Here is a 23,640-nt window from a genome sequence, read left to right on the forward strand (position 1 = left end):
AATGCATATTGTTTTCTTTGGTCTGAATTAGTAAGTAAAAGCATTTTGACTTATACATGTCTGACAATAGGACAGAGGGGAGAGAAGAAGCAGAATTTTGGGGTTTTGCTGCAAAATTGCTATTCTCTTCATATATAATTGATAATTTAAGTTCAGATTTTAAATGTATATGCCTTGTGACTTGAGTTACTGTGTTTCTTGTTAGGCCTTGGATACTGTGAATATGTAATGTGCGTAAAAACTTGAAAGTTTTTTTGAACCAATGTCCAGATGTTTTTAGGGAAGTACTGTTATAAACTTTTTTTCCCCCCAGGACTTCCCTGGTTGTGTAACAAAAAAGCAGTACTGGAGAAAAGGGTAGGATTTTAGAGTTCTCCTGATCAGGTGTTGGTCTGATAGAGGCGCACGTACAAGATATCAGAGTAAGGGTCAGTTGACTCAGGCCACTAAGTGGACCCTTAATTCCCAGGGCAACTTTATGGAAAGGGAAAAAGCATACGTACAACTCTTGAGACACTGTGTGCTTAGTTTGAGGGTAATATTTTAGAGAAAATCTTAAAGAAGTTTTGATCCTTACTTTGTGCATGTCCAGAACTCTGTATACACCTGTTTTTCTTTGTTTTGTTTTAATGGTTCAGGAGATTGTGCTTTGACTTCCAAATAAAGAGCACTTGGAAGAGGAAACAAAGAAAACAGCTAAATATAATTAAGTATATTTCTGCTGCTGAAGCTCAAGTTTGAGATGAATAGAACCATTTGGAGTGGAAGGATTTCTAGAGGGTATTTGGTCTTACCTCTTGCTGAAAGCACCATTGACTTACAGGTTAGCTGGAGTTGCTCAGGCCTTGTCCAGGTGAGTGTCTACAAGAACAGAGATCCTGCAGCCTTTGTGGTCAGCCATTCCAATTCTTGATGCTCACTGATTCTGCTCTTCTGTGACACGGGCACTGCAACAGGATCCACTCAGTGGATGCATGCGTCCAGGTGGATCCTGTTCTTTAAAGCTGCCTACCATCCCCTGGGCACTCAGCCAGCTGGGAGCTGTTCTGTTCCCGGTGCAGGACTTCATCAGGTTTCCATCAGCTGGTCCCTCCAGCCACTGCTCCAGCTGGACTTGGAACTGTTGGCCCTTGGAGCCTGGTGGTTCACCCACGTGAAACTGCACAGCTCCTTCTGTGGCTGCCAGCACTGCTCCTGCAGCAGCCACCCGCAGCCTGCTGGGAACGGGAGCTGCCTGCAGGCTCAGGCCTTGGTAGGGATTGCTTGAAAAACCTGGTGCAGCCACCTGAAAGGAGCTCTGGGGGGAGCACTTTGGTAGTTACCTTGGTACCATTAACTAGAAGAAGTCACATTCAATAAAATGCTGAGATCCTATCCAGTTCAAAATAACGCTATCTTAACTATTAAATCTAATTCCTGCCAGCATCTAGATTTTCCTTATAAATATTAGACCATTCCCTTGTCAGAAAACTCAAGGAACTGGCAGTCTTATTTACATAAATTTCATTTAAGAAAGGGTGGTTTCATAGCCTGGCACACTGAGTAAAAGCACAATCTGCATCTTTGGAGCTTTGATCACTGACTGCATTTTATTGCTTTGTATATTAGGAATATTTTCACAAAGATTACAAAAAGTGCTGTGACCAGTACAGTTGCTCTGATTTCTCAAATAGTCTGTGATAACTAGCAGTATTTCAGCCTGAAAGATCCATGTACATAACTGCAGAAGCTGCAGTAGTTCAGCAGCTAACAAAATGAGACTTGCAGGGATTTTAAGCTGTTGACAACAAGCAAAATGAATTAAAATTCTGACTTGCCACCCTTGGCTTTTCTCTCTGAAGCTGGGTCACAGGAGCCTTCCTGCAAGTGAACGAGGTGGGGCCAGCACAGAGGCCTCACCTGATGCCCTGAAGCAGCAATTGCAGCGGGCTGGGGCTCATTCTCACCTGGTGCTTGGGATAAGCTTATGAGCTGCAGCTGGAGCTGTGGGGAGCAGGTGGGCTTTAGGGAGCCAGGAAATGGCTGTGGAGCAGCTTGAGACTCATAAAGGAGCAGGCAGCAGTGCTCTAGTTATCCAACAGGGTTGGTTTAGGTTGCTGCTGCACTGGGAGCACTTAAGAATGAAGTACAGAAGTGACCACAGCTGAAAGGCCATTTATTTGCAGCTGTTTCTTCTCAGTTGCAGGTAAGAAAAGGATTTATATAATAGAGGGCTGAAACTGTGAGGTACCAACTCTTTCCCTCTTCAGTGGTGATGGCTCAAAGGGTTTGTACCACTATAGCTTCTTTTAGCAGATTTATCTCCCTTCCCTTTAAAATCCAGGTTTATCTAATGTAAAACTCTCTCTGATTTGAGAACAGAGGGGTAAAACTTGTTTCAAGTGCTTAGTCTGCATCTACTACATGGTTTCAGCCTTGGGAACTACTGTAAGGTACAGTGCAAAAGCATGGACAGAGCTGACTGTCTAAAAAAACCTACATGAAACTTTTAAATCCATATTCCATTTCTTTTACACTTAATGCACCTGTTTACTTTCTTTGGTTAGAAGGAAATGGGGGAGTGGGGTAGAAAAGAAGGGAAAAAATTTAAAAATTCATGAACTGTCTCTGTCTCATTCAAAAATATCACTGCCTTCCTGGCATTTACAGCTCAGTTAAACAGCAGTGAAAGCTTTAATGAAGCATGTGGTTAATCAAACTATGGAAGATTGCGGCATTTGATTTTTTTTTTTCCCCTGCTGGAGTAAGAGCTTAATAGCAGCAGCTTGCTTCCTAACACTGCTCATCTTCAGGAGCCGTGGATTTAGGTCTGGATGCTTCAAAGACACTGCTGTGGCTGAGCTTTGAACCCCTTCCCTGCTGAGGAGGTGTCCCGGGGGAAGGGGCCTTGGGCAGCTCCGTGCCCTGAAGGCACCGCCAGATAATTGTGGTGGGAGGGCTGCTGCCTGTCGCTCTGAATAACCAGCGAGAAGGGCACGTCCTGCTCTGAACTGTGCAGTGCAAGGACAGCGCCTAAAATTGAGGTAGATATGTGAGACAGGGTACATGAATTACCATCGTTTTTATTGTGCATCTACCTTTTTGGATTTTTTTTTTCTTTTTTGGAGGAATTAAGGCGTAGGGGTTGGAATGGGAAACTACTTCTTCTGTCTTGTATGCTTTAAGATTTGTGCTGGAAAATCTTGCCTCTGCCACGGCACTCCCCCAGCTAAATAGGAGGCAAAAGACAGAAAATCAAGCTCGATGTGCTGGATTTTTGGTTGTTGACAATATATACTGTGCTCTTAAAAAACCCTGCCCTAAGGAGAGTGAGCATAATGTGCTCCAGCAGCAAAATATGCATAATAAAGAAGAAATTGCTAACGGTGTCCTGGGATTTCTTACTCAGTTCTTACTCCCCACTCCTTTATTGTTTCAAGCTAATGTGTACGTCAGTTCTGCCAGGCAAATATTCAGGAAGGCTCCCCGCACCAAAGGAGAGGAAAGGAAATATATTAAAATCACTGCTTCAGAGGCATAAGTTGTGTCTTGGTTTGCCAGACCTGGGTACATTCTTTAGCTGGCTGTGTAACTCTGCTGTTGCTGCTTGTTGACTCGTGCAGAAGTCTTTTATGTGGCATATCTGTTGTGAGAGGGTTTTCTTTCCTCCACTGTTCAATCAACTCTGACTGCTAATCAGAATGTTGCTGGGTAAACAGGAGTGATTAAAATTAAAATTTTAATTTTGTGTTGTAAACAATATGGCACTTTAATATTTTTCCTGTTATTAAAGATACTACTAATAATGCATCTAGTGTTTTTGTGGTACGGTTTTCATATTTATTTCTTGAAGCACTGACAAGTTTTGCTTAAGAGCTTCACATTCAGATGCCAGGATTTGTTTTCCATATATTCTCTTTTTTCAAGGGTGACTGGCTGTACTTAATTATATTGGATCTGGTTTGTTTTGTTTTTAATCTTATGGAGAAGAAATGTTTCTTTGACAACTGGAGACATCACACTCTAACAAACAGCCATATCGTGCATGCTTTAGTCGATGTGAATCTACTTGTTACTGTAACATTGCTTATCCAGCTTCCAGAGGAGAAAAACCAGGCGCTAATTAGGTGTGGAAACACTGTAAAAGAGTGTTGGTCGGTTCTTGGAGACTTGCCCTGAGGGGAAGGACAGGGAGACTAGAAAATCCTGGACAGCAAAACACAAATTTGTGATGGGCTGTTGAAGTGTGGGGATGAAAAGAAGCGTGTGGTCACACAAGAGGTCTGTCACCTGTCAGACTCTGCAAGGCCAAAGGAAGCTTGTCTGAAAACAGCGTAGGGGGAAAGAACCTCCCTGTGATTTGGTGAAAAATAAATGGAGTAACACAGAGGGTGGAGAGTCTGAGTATGTCAGACAACCATGTTCTAAACTGAAGGAGTTTTTGAAGTGGCTAGGGAATATATATGCCACAAATCGCTGCTTCTCTTGTGCTAACTGGAATCATCTTCTTCTGAACTGGACAGGCTTCATAAGTGCTCCTAGTGTGCCTGGAGGTGTCACCAAGAGATCACTGCAGAGCGTGTGTGTGGTTGGTTGTGGGAGTGCACTGAAATCTCTGTGCAGGCTGGCTGCAGCTGGACTACAGCCTCTGCTCCAGGGAGTCCCATGGACGGGGCTGCAGGGACTGCAAGGGAGGGCGGCTCTGTCCCACTGAGAGCCACACCTCCACCCTGAAAATAACACTGAGCAGTAGATTCCACAGTGCAGTGGCCCCTGGTGACTTCCAGGGTATGCTTTGACTACTGCTCCCTCCCCTCCCTGTCCTTTTACATCCTCTCATTGTCTCTTCCTGCAGACCCCATCATCTCTTCCAGAGCCTCTTTCTCTTCAGGGATTTCTACAGACACGTGAGCAAGAGGGAATTGTGGCAGAAGCGGCATTGCCATGGGTCAGCACGGCAGGGTCAGCCCCTGGCAGGGCTCTAGGTCTCTGCTCCTTTCATTCCCCTTCCATGAAATATGGGGTCTGGCAGCACTGCAGCTGCCTCTGCAGGGTCATGTTGGGAGTGGGAGCCATGGAGAGCACTTCCATCTGAGGGACACTTCTCCTCTTCTTGGACAATGCCATGGTTCAGGTAGGATGGCTCTAGAAACAGGATGTCCCTACTGCTCTTCCCCTCATTGCTCATGCTGGCCCATCTTCCTGTTGGAAATGCTCCTGCATGAGCACGGGTGAGCCAGGTCACCCCCAGCAGGATACATCTGCCTGAGCCTGGGCCTTGGCATCCTAGGCACCCTAGGAGTGACAAGCCTAGAGAGGTCCCTGATCACAGAACCATAGAATCACTAAGGTTGGAAAAGGTCCTTAAGATGATGAAGCCCAACCATCAGCCTAGAACTACCACCTTAAACCATGTCCTCAAGTGCCATATCCACACGTTGTTTGAACACTTCTAGGAATGGTGACTCCACCACCTCTGTGGGCAGTCTGTTCCAATGCTTTACAACCCTTTCTGTAATTTCCCCTAATATGTAGTTTTCCTGGCACAGCTTTTCCTGTCACCTATGACCTGGGAGAAGAGACAAAACACTACCTGGCTACAACCTCCTTTCAGGTAGCTGGGAAGAGCCAGAAGTTCTCCCCTGAGCCTTCTTTTCTCCACAGTAAACACCCCCAGATCCCTCAGCTGCTTCTCATAAAACCTGAGCTCCAGACCCCTCACCTGCTACACTGTCCTCTGGACACACTCCAGCACCTCAATGTCTTTCTAGCAGTGAGGGGCCCAAAGCTGATGACAGAGCTTGAGATGTGGCCACACCAGTGCCAAGTACAGAGGGACAATCAGTGCCCTGGTCCTCCTGGCCATGCCACTCCTGATACAAGCTAGGATGCCACCAGCCTTCTTGGCCACCTGTGCATACTGCTGGCTCATCTTCAAACAGATGTCATCCAGTATCTCCAGGTCCTTTTCCACCAGGAAAAATGTCAGGGATGGTTCTTGCTGTGTGGCATAATAAACTGGTACTTTCATACATTTGTGTTGAACAAAAATCTCAATAGGCTGATCCCACTGTTCACTTCTGGCCAGATCCTTTTCTGTTGATCATAGCTTAGAGTGCAAGAAAAGCTGCACCTACGCTTTGCTGTGAGCTAGGTAGCTTGTATAAGTGAGTTTGCATATTCCCCTTGCAGCTAAGATGAGTTTAGTACTGCACATTTCCTGTTCATGACAGAAAAAATATGTGCTTAACTATCCTTTAAGTCAGCAGGGCTAAAGCTGATGATGTACTTACATCCCTTCCTGACCCAAGGTCTATAAAGAGATGGAGCCTGATGTCCCTATTGGCATTCAAATATCTCCTTTCTGACAAAGTCTGAGAAAACAGAGCTTTACAGCTCAGTAATAAATATTCCAATTTGAGATTCTGCCCTCAAGTGAGGCTACACATTACCTGGATTGATTTTAAATGCACTTTTAGCTTAGACTGAAGTAACTAAGGTATTCTTTCACATATCCCCAGAAGGGTTGGGAATGGACTGGGGAAGAGAGCTGTTTCAGGTCACAGTTTTCTCTAATGGGTAACTCCCTATAAAGTCAAAATACCTGTGTGGAATTGGAGCTTCACTTTTGTTTTATTTCAATGGCTTTTTAAGGCTAAGGCAAAACTACCAGTATCAGGCATGCAGAGCTGACTGACTTCACCTCAGGCAGAGGAGGAATATCGAGTAAGATGAATGATGTTTCTGAAAATTTGGCATTCAAGGGAGAGCAGGTCATGCGTTAGCACACCCAAATGTGCTTTCTCTCTAAAGAAAAACCTCCAAAAGAGGCAGAGGGCAGATTCTGATAACATCTGCAGGACTTTTTTCTGTCTCTTCTTGGTTTTCTTTTCTTTTTTATCCCACAGACAGCTTCTGGTTCTGGTACTTAAAACTCTCTGGCAGTAATACTTAGGAACTTCCTCACCCATGTAGTTTTTTCTGACTACAGCAAAAGAGTCATTCCAGTGTGCATGCCTATACACATGTAGCAGACACCTCTGGTCCCTGCTCTCCTCTGCTGTGCTGCCCAGGAATGCCTGCAGATTGGGCAGTAACATTCAGATGTGAGCAGTGAGCACTGCAAAAAGCATGTCAGCCTACATTGGGTTGTCTGTTCTGATTTGAAAAAATCTGTTGAAGGATGCAGCAGGGGAGACAGGCTGTGGAGAGGAACTTAGGAGGCCAACATCTAAAAAGGGAAGCCTCTCAAAAGAGCCAGGAGTTGTGTTTAAGGAAGGCAGATTGATCTCCTTGATGTCAGGCAATGAGACTTGACAGATGAGCAAAGTTTAAAAAAAAAGTTTATCTCTAACCCAGAGATAATGTTAGCAGTAGAGTGAACAGAAATTGCACACTTGGAGCCTTGTCCCTTGTGTTGCAGGGCATGCATACCTTGACTTTCAGTTTCAGGAGGAGGCTGCAAAATCGCAGGGCAGTGCCTGCCCCGGGGGCTGAGCAGCAGGCGCCCTGTGCTGCCCCAGCCTGGGGTCTGCAGCGAACCTGCTGGGGCAGAGGGGAGAGAGCGCTTGCTCTGCCCTGCTGAGGGTGAACAGCATTGTCTCCCCAGTGCTGCGTGCCCCTGGGCAGCAGCCTGCCAGCTGCAAGGAGGCTTCTTGTGGCTGCCTTCAGCAGGCTGCCTGAGCCTGGCGTAAACAAAATCAAATTAGTGGGGACTCTGAGGCGTCAGGGACACTTAGCTGCTCATGGAGAAGTTTGATTCTGTTTGCAAAGTGTAACTAAGGACCGACTTGTGTGATGCTGGGTGAGATGTTTTTAGGGCTTGGAAAAACACATTGAGACATTCCTGGTGCTCCTGTCTGCCACGCTCTGACCACACCAGGACTGTGCCTCTGTGGTTAGTGCTCCCTGGTGGGACCCCTGTCTGCTTCCAACCCTGCCTTTGACTCTGGCCAAGTTTCTTGATCTCATTGTGTATGTGTTTCCCTCTCCTTTCCTTTGAGATATTGGAAAGAGGGATCACAGAAAATGGTGAAGGCTTTATAGTTATGACTCTCTTCCTGCATCTGTATGGGTCACACACAGTCCCACATCAAAATACTGCAAGGTCTTGCCTGTGAGTAACATCAGGGTTCCTTGGATAAATGGAGACTACAGCTGTACACTGCCATTTGCTTCTAGACATTTCTTTTCTGAGCTAAATTGAAATCCCAGGGTCATAGTCTGATCAAGCTTAACTGAAAAATGTTTTTTGTATAGTTACAAAATGAGAAAACTTGTTCATCCAAAACCTGTTATAAGAAACAGCTTTAAACAAAAGATAACATAGTCTTCAAAAGATTTTTTAAAAGACCCAGGTATCAAAATCCTCATCAGACAGTGAAGAAGCTCAGTCTTCTGTAGTTGTTCAGGCACATTGCATTAAATAGCTGTACCTACTGATGAAACAAATACATTTTGAAACTTGCTGTTTCCTTTTATATTTCTGATAGATTTTTATTGTAACAATAATTCTTTTTTACCAGTATTTTACTGAAAGGAATACCTTACCAAGATTTCATGGAGACATCTAACCTTTAAATTTCTGAATTAACAAGTTTCAAAATTTAGCTTAAAAAATACAAATTAAATATTTTTTTCCTCTGTCACCTTTTAAATTCCTGAGTTTTGTTCTCATTGAGTAGCAGATAATATTGGGAAGACTGAATACATTTAAATATGTGGGGATATTTTTGCCAAGAGGGCTTGGGAGAAAGAGGGACTGAGTGGGTTATTTGTGTGGGTAATGAGTTGATTAGATAAAGTTTATGGAGTTACTCAAAAGCATAATCAAAGAGTAGAGCAGCTGATTTTTTCTCTTCCTTATTCCATATCCTTTCATCATATGCTTGCAACATAACATACAATTGGTATCCATGGAAATTATATCATATCAGGAGCAGCTGATGAACTCTTGAGAAATAAATATCCCATTTTCATGCAAATATTCTAAATAGCAAAGAGGTGAGGAAGAAAAATGATTGATAAATAGAATTCTTTCTGTCTTAGAATATATTTCAGTATTTTCCTTGAGGCAGCAGTAGATTTTTGAAATTGTGCTCTTACTGAACACAAACTTTCATAGACCAGTGTGTGAGTATGCAAGGTATGAGGGAGAAAGCAAAATATAAAATAATGCACATTGATTTTGTGTGGAAGTATTCTAGATACTCCTTGTGTAATTTAACTTTATTGTCAGAACACAATTCAATAACTAGAAGGAGCAGGCAGCTTCCATTTAAAAGCTAGACTGTGAGACAGATTAATTGCTTGCTAGGAGCTGGATGTTGGTGATGAGTGGAGTCTGTGTCTCAGGAAAGCTGGGTCTAACATGCTCCCTCAATAAAGCACTACAATTCTGCCTCTCTTTCTGCTTTTAAATGAGAGCAGTATAGTATTCAAAAAACTGCTCTTTCTCTTGTAATTTTATTCCAAACTGTAGAATTTACCTGCACTGATGTCAACATTTGCTTTTTGTTCTACTGCCAGCACATTTTGATGCAGGCTCCTGAAGTGGGATGGTTCCAGTCTGCGTATCTGCAGCCAAGGGTGAAGATTAATTTCTTAAATTTGGCTTAATGAATCGTATTTCTGTTGAAAACTATGGATGGGAGCTTCAGTGAAGAGGATGTTATTATGATATTATCATCATCATAATGTTATCACCACAATCTGATATTATCAGAGAGATGGCAATAGTGGGAAACTTCCCATAAAGAAATTCAATTTCCTGACAAAGAATCCCTCTAATACTCCTAGGGTACCACGGTGGGTTGACATTGCTGGATGCCAGGTGCCCACCAAAGCCATTCTGTCACTCCCCTTCCCAGCTGGACAGGGGAGTGAAAACAGAACAAAAGGCTCATGGGTTGAGATAAGGACAGGGACAGATCACTTGCCTGGAGCAGTCACTGTCATGAGCAGAAGAGAGAAAATCAGTAGGATGATGAGAAAGAAAAATCTTAAAACCAACTTCCCTCACCCCTCCCTTCTCTTCTGGCGTTATTCTCAAGTATCCACCTCCTGCCTGCCTATGGTGCAGGGACACAGGGAATGGGGCTGTGATCAGTTCACCTCACCCTGTCTTTGTCCCTTCTTCCCCCTGAGGGGAAGGACTGCTCACACTCTTCCCTGCTCCAGCATGGGCTCCCTGCCACACAGACAGGCTCCATGAACTTCTCCCCTGTGAGTCCTTCCTATGGGCTGCAGTTCTTCACAGCTGCTCCAGTGGGGCCTGCTCTGTGGGGTGCAGTATGGCTCCAGTGTGAGTCCTCCATGGGGTCATGAGGCCTGGCAGCAAACCTGCTCTAGCGTGGGCTCCTCTCTCCATGAGTGCACTGGGCCTGCCAGGATCCTGCTCCAGCATGGCCTTCCCATAGGGTCACAGCCTCCTTTGGCTGTTCCCCTGCTCCACCATGGATATCCATGGGCTGCCGGGGCACAGCTGCCTCACCATGGTCTTTTCCATGGACTGCAGGGCAATCTCAGTTCTGGTACCTGCAGCACCTCCTCTCCCTCCTGCACTGACCTTGGTGTCTGCAGAGCTGTTGCCTTCTCATATCTCCCTCCTCTCTCTGGCTTCAATTTGTCATTTGGGGTTTCCCCCCCCTCTTCTCAGTTCTGTTATCCCAGAGGCACGACCACCATCGCTGATAGGCTCAGTCTTGGCAGTGGAAGGTCCATCTTGGGGCTGCCTGGCATTGGTTCCATTGGACATAGTGAAGCTGGCAGCTTCTCACAGAAGCCAACTCTGTAGTCCCCCTCCCACTACCAAAGCCTTGTCACACAAACCCAATACAGACACATGCATAAAACACCCTTCCTGAATTTCTTTTTTTATTTTATTTTAGTGATCAAGATCCTCAAATCCCTTTCTCTGCCACTTTCAAAGAATGCTTATAAAGACAAAAACACATACATCTATTGTGTGAGCTAGCTCTCCTCTTACATATCTCCTCTAAGGCCTTTGAAGCAAGAACTTAATAAAAATGTGGTAGTCACATACATCAACTCCCTCTGAATTAAAAAAATTGTATAGAGCTAATTTCTTGCTTTATGCATAACTCTGTACTTACCTCTGTATTGTGGTCATTAGAACTTCTGAGTTACTAAGATGGGAATCACGAGGAACCATGAGACTTGCTGAAAACAAAGGTAGGAAGGGATTGATGCCAGGGTCTAGAGCTGAGGGGCTCTTGATGCATTTGGTAGGCACGGCCTTCATTAGGGGACTTGTCTGGACCATCAAAACTATCAGCAACCAAATCAAATACACTTCTGGTACGTTTAGATGGACACTTCAATGGGGATCAGCCTTGTATCAGTTAACATACACACTCCCCCCACCAGTTTGATGAAGAAATATATTTTGTTTGACACCAGTTTGATGAAGAAACAGCATATTACTGGGATTATGTTCCTGTAAACTCAGGCAGTTATTATGTGGCTTCTATCCTGCATCACCATTGACTGTCTCAAGATTTCAGTTTGATGTGATCTATTTAAGATGCAACTTAGTCACCTGAAGGTAAATGCAAAAGATATTCACAGCCAATCCTTAGTAGGAAAAGGGGGCAGGGAGGGAAAGGGGATCATTAAGTCTCACTGACTTTCCCCCCTTTTTCTTAGGTTGTGGACAAATCAAGGTCAAACACTTCTAACCAAAGTGGTACAGGAGACTAAAGTGTCCAAAGTGTGATAGAGCAATCGTTTCTTTCATCAGTGTGTCTGCAGAAGGCATAACATTCAGCTGTGTTAAACTTCCAGCATGAATGAGGAGTTAGTTGGGCTGACTGGGTCTTGCTCCAGGCAATTACACAAGTAATTGCCCTCAAGTCTGCCTTGACTCACTGCAAGCCTCCATAACCACTCTTCTCTACCCTGATAAAAGAGAGAAGAAAATTACTGCATCTGGGAAAAAACATCTGAAGTACTGAAAGTTTCTGTGAGGGAGAAATATAGGAAAAGGTTATTAAGCAGTGTAAGAGTTAGCCAACAGAACACAATAGATGAGTTTGCAATGAGATTCAGTGGATAAAAAAGCAAGTGTGACTTTTGGACTATGTCATGGAGAAGAAAGAAGCTCACAGAACTGTTCTGCAAGGTATTCTGCGCACTGGTAGGTGCTAAGGTCCTGTCTGGGGCAGTTTCTGCTTTAGGTAATACACAGAGGATGTAAAGATAATTAGAAACCCATCCCCAGGGATGAGGGGAGAACTCAAAATGGGTAACCCCTTTAAATGATGCCTGAATGGCACTACATGTTCTCAAATATTTGAAGTTATAGAGAGGGACTACTTGCCTCAGAAGCCTGTAACAAGGGACTGTTAGGGGACTAAGTATGGTGAAATGAAAGAAGGAGGAAAATTAAATAAGTGGAGGAATTTTATTCTGAGAGTGTCACTGCAAACCTCTAACAGCAACACAGCTTTGGGGGCCAAACCATTGTTGCACAAAAATCTCTAGCTTGATTTGTATTCCAAACCAACAGATACTTGAAGGTTTGAGGGTTTTTTCTTTCTTTATTCCTTTTCCTGCAGCTGCTTAGTGGAGTGTTGTACATGCCTATATGCTATATATCAGACATGGGCTGATAAAACAGAAAATGCTGGCATGAGTGTTTGCTTAGGAGAGATTTTTCTTTGCACCATATTTACTTGTCCCTGCTATGGAACATGCTACCACAGTTTCCACTGCAATCCATATATTCAGGCATCTGCAATTTATTGCAATAAAATTTCTAGCCTGAAATTCCCCTCCTGCTGTTTGGTCCCAGTGCAGAGCAGTTGTACATTTAAAACACTTATTCTAAATGCTTTATAAACTAGATTACCAGCAGGATAACTGCTGATGTTCCCACCTGAAAGTATTTTCCCTGTAGAAGGGTTTGACAGTGTGGTGGTCTTGTGGTAGGAAGGGACAACAATAAAACATTGGGACGCCAAATGTCACTTGTGTGACACAGGTCAAAAATACTGAGTATTTATTAAAAACAGCTGAATTGCCCCAATTTGCTTTGATAATATAGTGATTGCTGAGTCTACCAAGTAAGTAATTAATTTCGAGTATGTTTTAACCTCTTGTGACTGGCAGCCGCCTTGCTAACTGGTTGGCACTATTAGGCTAAGGCAGAAGCCTTTTAAACAGAGATTAACGAGCAGGTTAACATTTGGCACATAAATAATCTGCGTTCTTTAAAAGGCTGTGTGGGTATTTAAAGAAGAAAATACCATAGTATGCCCTTCCAGGCCTTCCTCACTATTCTTTTGTGTACCAAGATCACCGGGAGCTCTCTGTGACCAGTGTCCGTAGTTGTAGCAAATCTCCCCATTGTTTTTAAGAGCTGCTATGATCGCCTTCTATGGCTTCCAGAGAATAGCCATGCTCAGTTGTTGGGCAATACTCAGCATACCCCAACAAGGAAATTTTTCTTCTCTTAGGGACATAGGAAAGTTGATATTTAGGTGATTTGTGGGTTGCTCCTCTAGAGCTCCAGCTGTGAAGAGAGAAGGTCCAGCAAGGCAGACAGAAGCAAGGAAGGACATATGTGCATGTGCTGTGTTTGGGGTTTAGTCCCTTACCTGTAAATTGAAATAGACCAAATCTACTCACTTGTGTTAAGAGCTGTTTTGGCCTGCCTTGCCCTCCTTTTAATTGTCAATCTCTTACAAACTGGTACTTATGTGTAAAGGGTCCCTGGCATCGTTCTCAAATATGGCACTGATTAAAAAAGACCCAAAAGTAAAAGAACCTCTGCTTCCCAAACTCTGGGCATGGATGTTCTCTTTTCTTTACTCCACCCCACACGTGCTTGCAGATTAACAGTGAGAAAATCAAAGGGAAAGAAACCAAGGACTCAGTATTATCCACCTTGCCTTTGACTTCACACTCTGTCACAACCTTAATGTAATCTAAGATGTCTAAGAGGTATTCATGGATATGTTGTCTGGGGCTCTGAATCCTACAGAGCCTTTAAAAAATGTATGAATTTGTAATACAAAACAGGTAGTTGTGTGAGTCAGCTAAAGCCATGCTTACTTTATAATGGATAAGTGGCAGTGAATGCAGTATAGCTTGCAATATCCAAGGGGGATATGTACCCACCTGTGATTAACCTTCCTTGGCCATTAAATGTCACAGTTGGTGCATACACATGGAGCAGAAAGAATACATATTTGTCAGTAAAAAGGTGACTGAATGAAAGAAATCATGAAATGACATTTTTCAGTAGTTTTGTCATAACTGGAGCATGGAGGAAAATTGCTTTCTGTAAATCTTGGCCCAACAGAACAAAACACATTTCTTTCCAGTTGGGAAGCCATACTCATAGACATAATGAAAGCATTGTGAGCTCTGACTTTTGCAAACTCTGATAGAAACCAATCTGCAATCTTGACAGATATGATCTTTTGCAGGATGCACTGTTCATTTACAGCAGCTAGAGACCTCAATTAATTTATGAATGAGGACAGCAGGCTGTGAACTCTCCAGCTCAGCCTAGGTGGAGATGTCCCTGTCTGAATTTATGTTCCGGTAATTTAAAAAGATTTATACAAAGCTTTTCTTTCATTTTGAAAGTAGATTAAAATTCTAATGGAAATCATTTGTATGCATTTGTTGAATTGAATAATATTTATTGCTATATGAAAAGGGGAGCAAAATAAGAAAGAAATGCTGAAAAACCTTGCTATCAATAAAGTTAGTGAGGCAAGAATAAATTAGCAGAGAGGCAGAAGGAGCCCAAAGCAGAAAGTAATACTTAGTAGAGCCTGTAGAAACCCCAGTGTTTTATAAAAACATAATGAAAGCAATTTGCACCTGTATCTGAAAAAATAGATAACAGGATGCTATCCTACCCAGTGTGCATGGTCTCATAGTTCTTTAATTCATCTAGACAGACAGCATGAAGAAAGCACAGCTTCATCACAGACATACTGATTGCAGCTCGTAAAATGCACTGTCACTCTGGTAGGGTTGTGATTTTTTGAGCAGGATGTGATGGTCACACAACATATTCATTTATTCCAGGAAAAACTTTTTTGAAAGCTCCTACATGAATTCACAGCAGAAATCCAATTGCGGGAGAAGATATTATTAAGACTTCTGCTTCTGAGGCCCATTACCTCATAACTCCTGCTTCTGAGGCCGTATTTGTTCCAATATGACCATATTGGATAAGATGAAGTTTTGGGATTTTCTTTTGAAGGAATGGTTTACAAGCACCACAAAGGGACATGTGCCAACACAACTTGACTGTATACAGGAGGAGGAATAAACTAGAAGTATGCCTGATCAAGAATTACTGTGATTTTACTTGGCATTTATTTTCTCTGAGCTGTGATCAATAGAGTCAACCTATGGGAGTTTTGCATGAAAAGGAGCATGTAAATATCTGAGATGTTTCTGAAAAGAGTTCTTGGCAAAAGAAATGTACTTTCATTAGCTGAAATGGTAAAGAGATTGCAGGTTCTCCTTAAGCTAGTGACAGTGCTCACAGATGCAAAAGTATTCTCCCTGAATGACTCAGAGCTGAGATCCTGTTTCCACATCTGAATGCAGAAGTCCAGGCAAACTGCTGGCATTGCAGTATGACAATAATGTAGATAAGCTAAAGTAAATTTTGGCAAGGACTGCAATGAGCTCAGCTAGCATGCTGTACAGCCACGTGCACCAGAATAAAGGAAGGGGTGTCAGAGGGAAAGTAGTGCTGAGGAAGGGGCCAGTTCTTGGTGGGATGGGCTGTGTGAGCAAGAACATTCTGATAAACCAGTAAGATTTGAAAACCCATTCTGTATGATCTCAAGTTAGTTTAAATAATGCTTATATTATCCTGAAATGCTCAAACATATCTGGGAAAAACAATATCAACTAATAAAATATTTTTTCTTTTGGCATTCCTTGTGCCAAATCCATGAATTTAATTCCAACAGTCTCAAAATAAAGTGACTTTTGATTATAAATATCTGGATATAAATGAAGAACAAATGCAGGATGATATAGACATCCTAAAATGATGAGGGTTAGTTGTGAAAGTACTGGTGTGTTTTAAAGACTGGCCAAATTAAACTTAGAACCAATTTATGATGTCTTTATTCACATTAAATAGTATTTTGTTTTATCTGTAATTCCATTGATGATTTGTTAATTTCTAGTAAGTATTTTATCCATGAAAACCAGAGTTCACAGAGCATAAAAGAATAGGAATCTCATTAAAATCAATAATATTTTCATTAATTTCTAAAAGACATCAGCCGAAAAGATTAGGTATTATCCTTTGAAGTGTATCCATATTTTGATCAACTTTTAAAAAAGGTAAAAATTTGGCTCGTTTTTCCAAGTTTTTGAGCATGTAGGCCAGGTTTTTTAGAAGAGAAAATTGGCTCAGCCAAACTATTTTACATAATTTCTTTTCTGGGCTATCTGGTGGCAAAAGCATGCATAAATTACTATCCCTTTATTGTACGACCATCAGGAATGTAAATCTTTTCCTCCTACCTTTTATCTTAACTTATGGTTCACTGAACTATTCAGGGTGCAGGGAAAGGTGGGGGTGGGGCAGTAAATTAATACACTGCATTTTCCTTCCACACACATTCTTCACTGCCTTTCGGGATTTCATTTTACAAAGGCCCCGCTAATGGAAATGCAAATTTCCTACCTGTCAGAGTAGTTCTGACTCTGCTGTTTGTCATAGCAACACATTCCTCAAAAGCATGGCTATTTTGACTTCCAAGAAGCCAGGGGAATTAAGTTTGCACCTACCAGGGCTCTGCTTGTCCTAGCAGTCAGTAAAGAACCTTTTTATGTAAATTTGAATGAGAAATATTAGCCTGTTCAGTTCTCTGCTATAAATAAAAAGAACTATATAGATTGAAAGTCTTATTAATCTTTGATTTATTGTAGCCAGTCACCCATTTCCAGTTTAGTAGTTTTGTTACACTTTAATAGACAGAAACTTCTTTCATTTTCTAGAGAGACATTAGTGATTCTGATTTTGATAATATTCCATCTAGTCTAACCTTATCTTTTGAGGGTGGGTTGTAGAAAACTACATGCAGAACAGTGGAGAGATCCTTGGGCTAGACGATTAGGCAGATTACAAAATGTCTTTTGTCTTTACTGTTCCACTCTAAATAGATCAGACAGCCTTGCCAAATTTTAGTAGTTCCACATAATTATGGAACATACTTTTAAGAGTACAAATAGAGAAATGAGTCTCTGTGCTGTCACATTTGTGTAAGAACTAACTGGGAAAAAAAGCTTTCTATCCTCTGTAAGAGAATACTGAGGATACTTTTCCTTCACTTTTTGAGAATTTCCACTTTTATTACTATCTAAATCTCAGTGGCCACAAAGGGTTGTGTTTAAGGTGAGCACTAAATGAAATCCTCATGCTTTTCAAGCAGTCTGTCAAATTCACAGTGACTTGGGAGATCCAGGAATTTGTGTGCCATATGTTAGTCCAGATGAACAATACCAACAGTATATTTTTACATAGCTAACATTCATGTTTGACAGGCTTCCCTGGTGTACTTTCTAGCCTAAGCAATACGTTCTCTAACTCTTCTCCCCCTGAAACCAATTCCTTTGAGGAACAACACTTCTTTTTTCAGTCCTGACCTCTATTTTCTTTTTTTAATTTTGTCTAGTTCTTTTCTTTCCTGGAGGGCTCTACTTATTCCTGTGAAATTGCAGCATTTCATCACCTCCATTGTCCTTGAGTCTTTCTTCTCTTCCTGATGCACTCATCCTTCACTAGTGCCCTTTAAAAAGCATCTCTCACCATTTGTGCTTTGTCTCAAAGAGGAAGGAAGGCCCTTTCCCTCTCTGCCCAGTTTGACTGTTGGATGTAAGAAGAACTGTGGAAACTCATGGCTAAAGCTAATACCTTACCCCAGGTACTATATAACTGTAGAAGAGTAACTTCCACAGTTCACACTCTCTGTGTTAAACCAAGGTCCTGTAGCGTGATTTAAAAAATGAAATGCCATGGTGTCACTCCTGCCTGAACAGCCAGGTATTTCTTGTAGGCATTATCTAGGTTCTAGTTCCAAACTGTATTTTGGTGACTGAAGAATAAAGTAAATGAGCTAAATGCCTGACAGGTATGGATGGATCCTCTTGCTTGCACAGGTGTTGCAGTACAACAGACAGCAAAAGGAAACTTCTCACATGATGATGATCTTCACACACATAAATTCTCCCCTCTGCACAGATTGGAGGAGATCAGCAGCAGCCAGGGCTGCTCATTGTGAAGGCAAAGAGTGCTTCCAAAATGCTCCTTTCTGCAAAGAGACCATTCCACTGAAATGGATGATGCTTTCCAAGGCTGGAGTTGCAACAAAGTATTTACTTAGCTGCAGAGATCATAATGTTCCACAGTTTGTTTGAATTATTAAAATGCAATATTGCACAAAAATCATTATTGCAGAGCTTCGAAACACTTACTGACAATGTGGTCTTGGCAAAGTAAGTAGTCTTTTTAATGTATAGTTGTTTCAACAGAGAAAAAGGAAACCTGTGTTTCATACTAAGCTGTGCTTTCCAGAGATAGAAGGCATCAACTCTAATATTGATTCCATGCAGATTTTTGTTGCTTTATATTTTAAAAATACCCCTCCTCCCCATCCTCTCTCAGCAGATCAGATGTCACTTCACTTTGCTTTTCTTGAAATAACACTGGAAGCAGATCGTTGACAGCTTTGGGCTTCTGCACAGTCAGCATTACAAGAGAACAGTATAGACAGGAACAGAAGTCAAATGGCCTCCCAGGAGCTCCAACCCATTAAAACAATTGCTAAGGGCACAAGAGTACAATAAACATCTGTGGTTTGTCTCCCCAGCACACACCACATGCCTTTCAGTTTGCCTCTGCATGGAAAAGGGCTTGAGTGGTCTGATTGGACCCAGATGTGAACTTGCAGAGTTCAAGGCTTTCCAGGGCTTGAATTTTGGTTCCAGGCTGAGGTTAGGAGTCCTTGTAAAGATATGTTCCAGATCAATGCTTCCTCAGATTTGACAGCCCTTTAACAGTACTTTCTATTATTGGCTCTGTTCTGCTCTTTGCAAGCATTCTGATCTACCTTTGTATTCTGACAAACCTCGTTTGAACTAAATACCTTCACTTCAATGTAGAAAGTAAGCACCTTCCTAAGGTTCCCAGGGCAGGCTGCTGTCCTCAGTCAGTCACTGGTTTTAGGTAAGTTGGTATAAAAATATATATCTTGCCACATAATTGTCAAGTTGCTGCTACAGAACATGGGCAGAGGAAAGGAATGGGAAGGTTAATAAAATAGGGAAGATCAGTGTCTGCCTCTTCTGAAGCTGCACACTTGGTGCTGCAGTTCTGCCATGCAGAAACAGTGTATTTTTCTCACCAGGGACTGGAGATGATATTTGCAGGTACTGGAAATGAAATAGTGAATCCCACCCACCAGAGTCTGTGTGGAGGGAGCAAAGCAAATGAATATTATCTTTCACTCTGCAAAGTTTTTATAGGAAATGTTCAATCACAGAGCTGATTCCTGAAAAAACTGTCATGCAAAGAAAACTGGAAATAAAGAGAGCTCAGGACTGCTATAGGATGCCCAGTGCAGAAAGGAGATGAGTCTGGTTCCTAACTTTGCAATGAGGGGTGAGGGGGTCTTGTCAGCATTGCTGGAACAAGTTTTGGGGGATGTAAGGAGGGAGGATAATCACAGCACTCTGGCAGGTGGGAAGGCATTGCAATAGAAAGGATGACCTGCACAAAGTGAGTTACTGCCAGATGGCTCCCAGCTGGGGGACTTAAGGAGACTGTGATCTGGTTTAATCAAATGCCTGGCACCTTCTCTCTCTGCAGTGTCCAGAAAGACAGCCCTCACTGCCAGAGACAGAAAGAATCAGGACTGATGATGAGACTGCCTTTTACAAACACAGTCTGGGCAGTGCATGTAATTCTTTTTGTTGGCTTCTTCCTCTCAGTAGCATTACCTTGAATACAAGGAAATTAAGGAGAAAAATTGCTATGAGCTTTGTAGGCGCTTTATCGCTTTAATCTCCTCTCCTCTCTGCCTTCTATTTCCCTGTCCCTTGTCATCCATCTTTGCAGAGACAGTGACCAAGTTAAGCTAAACAGCCTTTTAGATTTGTTTGCAATTGATTTGATTTCTGCTTCCAGAAACGGTTTGAAATTTTCTAAGTGTGTTATCTTCACTACGACTAAATTTTCAATAAAAATTCTGGAAATGCTAGAACAAGGATTCAACACATCTACTGGATTTAAGGAGTGAAGAATACCTATAATTTCCATAGGGTGGAAAACTGGACTACATGATTTCTGTGATTCTCTTTAGCAGGACATAAGGGAAAGGCAGAAAAAACTGCATAGAGCACTTGCCCTTATAGAAACTTGAGATGGTGGTTTTTAAGGTGTTGCAAGAGGCTCTAAAGTAACTGGCTGAGCCTTCTGGATAGTTAGTTCAGAGCCTGCAAGGGCTGTTTGTGTTAAGTTGTATTGATTGTCTTGTGTATAATTTAATAATGTTGAAGTCTGCTTTCTTTCCTTGCAGCTATAGACTGCATCTGTCCTTGTTGGAGTGTTCCCATGGCAATCGTGGGTTGGAATTGTATTAGTTTGATTTATTCAATAAATAAGTAGAAAAATAAAACAAGATAATTACCCAACAATGAATAGCTACCATATGAACACAGTGAAAACTACACCAAAGGCCACTGGCAACAGACAACATTTCTAGTTTAAAGGCAACACAGAGATTCCCACCGTAATTGTGTTTTGGCCTTCATTGGCCCTTTCTCCATTAGGTGTCAGGCTCTGTAGCTTACCCAAGTTTCACTGTGTACCAAATGTTTCTCCTATCATGTCTATACCATTGTCATTTTTTCCTAACCAGTGGCAGCAGCTTTTATGTGCTCTTAAAATTCAGTCTGTATAGTAGACATATTTGCTAGGGAAGATAATAGAGGGAAGATAGTTCCCTCTTTCCTCCCCAGGGAAGCGGTACAAAAATCTGTGCTAACAAGCATCTATGCTTCAGCTGAGATTTGCTCTCCTAACAGTCCATTACAGGAACATACAGGCAGGGCCCCAAATCACTCAGGAAGCCAGCCCTGCTGTGGGATGTGGGGATCTGGCTGGACTCTTGATAACATTGGGGCAGACACAGACATGAAACAAGGCACCCTTTGCACGGGGTATTGCTCTGAAGATTCTAATACAGAAGAACAAGGCAGGTTACCTAAGAGACCAGGAAGATTTTGGTGGCTGCTCATAAGGAAATCACTTAAAATAGAGAAGCATAGGTCACTTTTATGATGTGGTTTGAGTAAACTTTCAAATCTTTGTTGAGAGATGTGAGGAACCTGGTCTCCTGCTACAGTGGCACAGATTTTGGTACAGCATTCAATGGAAGAGGTGTAAATGCAGCAGTGCATTAAACACTGACAATACAATTTGACTTGAGCTTTCCCAAATACTTGCTCCAAATTCTGGAAGCTGCTGACAGCTAACCACTGCCAATGCCTCTGACCACAGTGGAAAACTATAGGATTTTTGCCATGATTCCTTGTATGTTTGGGACAGGAGTGTAGAGCAGGAATGGCTGTTTCTGAACAGTCAGTCCAGGGCTGTCTGCTGACTGCAAGATGCATGTGTTTCAGTCAAGAACCACTGAAAATACTATATTTCATAAAACCTAACAGGACAAGAAAACTATTTTTTCTGAATGTTCAATGTGCTGCTGATCAGTATGTGTTATACAAGATGCACCCAGGTGTTCAGTCATCATACTAAGCTAGACTTTTAATCAGAAGGAGACACTGTTATCTATTTGAAGATCTCCTCTTTGTCCAGAGGATCTCACGTAAGTAGAAAAACTTCCTAAGAGCATCTGCTGGCTGGCTGAAGACATGTCTCACTAAAAAGCTTCTAAACTGATGTTTGAAAACTGGTTTGAATGCTCATTGAAAGGCACTATAATATAAGCTAACATTTGAGGCTCTCGAAGGGACCTGTGGATCCTGTTTCAAACCTAATTTCCATGAGAATTACATCAGCATTCAAGTCTCCCATTGCTGTTGGTGGAAATGTTTTTGGAATTAGTGCTAAAATATCAGAGCCTTTGTGGAGATACTGTCTTTATGAGATGATTCCCATGACTACAGCCTGTTCCCACAACTAGGCCTGTAGAAACTGGGAGACCTGAGATCTCTTTCTTGACTCTGCTCTTAGCCTGCTGTGCCTGTAACTCTTATCATCTCTCTGTAAAAGAGGGATAAAGCTTGGCTTCTTTTGTACAATGTTATGAGCACTTCAAAGTGCAATGTTTCAAAAGAATGAAGTTTTATTAGGAACTTCTGCTGTTCTCACTTCCTCCTTGCCCCTGTGGTATGAAGTACTACAAGAGCTGTGGCCTTGGAAGGTGCCTAGGCAGTCTCAGCATCCTCTCACTGCTCTTTCTGGGGTCAGCTTGCCTAGTGGGAGCACGGAGCAGTGGGCTGCTGATTGCAAATTTCACCCCAGGAAACTTTCCACCTAGGCCTAGGGTAATACCCCAGACAGATGCTGCTCCAGAGTTATTACAGCCTGAATTAGAAGTTTGTGAGGGGGAAGAGTGAACGGTTTCACCTTGGTTTTCCCCATAAGAGTAGTGAGAGAGTATGTCCTAAAATAAATGAGAAGAAAGCTCTTAGATGGTGCTTCTTAGCCTGAGGAAGTAATAAGTGCTCTTTCTGGGCATGCAGATTATCAAGATACCATTAACAAGATTTATTTGCTGCTCCTGTGAGCATGTAGTGCATGTAGGTCTTCTCAGGCATTTGCAAAGCACTTAAGGGAACAGCTTGGTGGTCTGAAGACTGGAAAAAAGGACCTTGTCCCTCTGTTATTTCCATGGAGGTTTGAGATTGCTTGGAAATGACAAACAGAAGTTTGTAACTCTGGTTATAGCCAGAGTTACGGAGATCAGTGACCTCTAGTCTTCAACCTGTGCCTATTCTTTTAACTTCTGGAGACATATTAGGGGGAGAAGGCAGCGTCTGGGGTCCTGTTTGGTATGTCTGCTTGCAAGATCAGGGCCTCCATCCTTCTCCTCTGCTCCAACCCTTGTGACATTGCCTCCTGTGTTCTACACTGAGATACAGAGTGTTTCTTCCCCTACTCCTTGACTTGCCACTGATGGTCTGTTTAATCAATGGCATCTCCTTTAGTACTTCATTTTGGGTTTTTTCCCACTTTGCTTTCCCTCTCCTATTTAGGCTGTATGTGTCACCAGCTCTAGGACATCCTCTGCTTTTCCACCTGACCCATGGCTCAGTACTTATGCCATAGCATGATCTTAAGTAATGATTTTAACTTTTTCCAGACAAGCTCTGAAGCAAATTCACAGAGCAAGGTCTTTTGAAGTCCCAAGCCTGCAATGTGGTGCAGAGAAACTGCTCCCCCTGGGCACCAGTGTTATGAGTCACTCTAGTCAGGGAGCCAAGCTGGGTGGCTTTTCCCCTTATGTGCAAGAGTCCTCTGGTCTGGAAGACAGAGCAAAGCCAATGTTATACTGCTCAAGCCATCCCCTCTACAGCCTCGGCCTCTCCTACTGCCTAAAAAAGATCCCCTGCACAAGCAGTTTC

The 23,640-nt window shown here is 42.4% G+C and overlaps 1 long non-coding RNA gene across 1 annotated transcript; it reads left to right on the forward strand.

The window, feature by feature from the left end:
- The first annotated feature begins 2,054 nt into the window (after positions 1 to 2,054).
- Positions 2,055 to 15,909, forward strand: LOC135447292 (uncharacterized). Its single transcript, XR_010440051.1, has 3 exons — positions 2,055 to 2,185; positions 14,433 to 14,550; positions 15,046 to 15,909. It is a non-coding gene; the product is annotated as an uncharacterized LOC135447292 (long non-coding RNA).
- Positions 15,910 to 23,640: the final 7,731 nt, after the last annotated feature.

This window comes from Zonotrichia leucophrys, chromosome 4 (genome assembly GCF_028769735.1).
Source record: "Zonotrichia leucophrys gambelii isolate GWCS_2022_RI chromosome 4, RI_Zleu_2.0, whole genome shotgun sequence".
In the NCBI taxonomy this organism is placed as follows: domain Eukaryota; kingdom Metazoa; phylum Chordata; class Aves; order Passeriformes; family Passerellidae; genus Zonotrichia; species Zonotrichia leucophrys.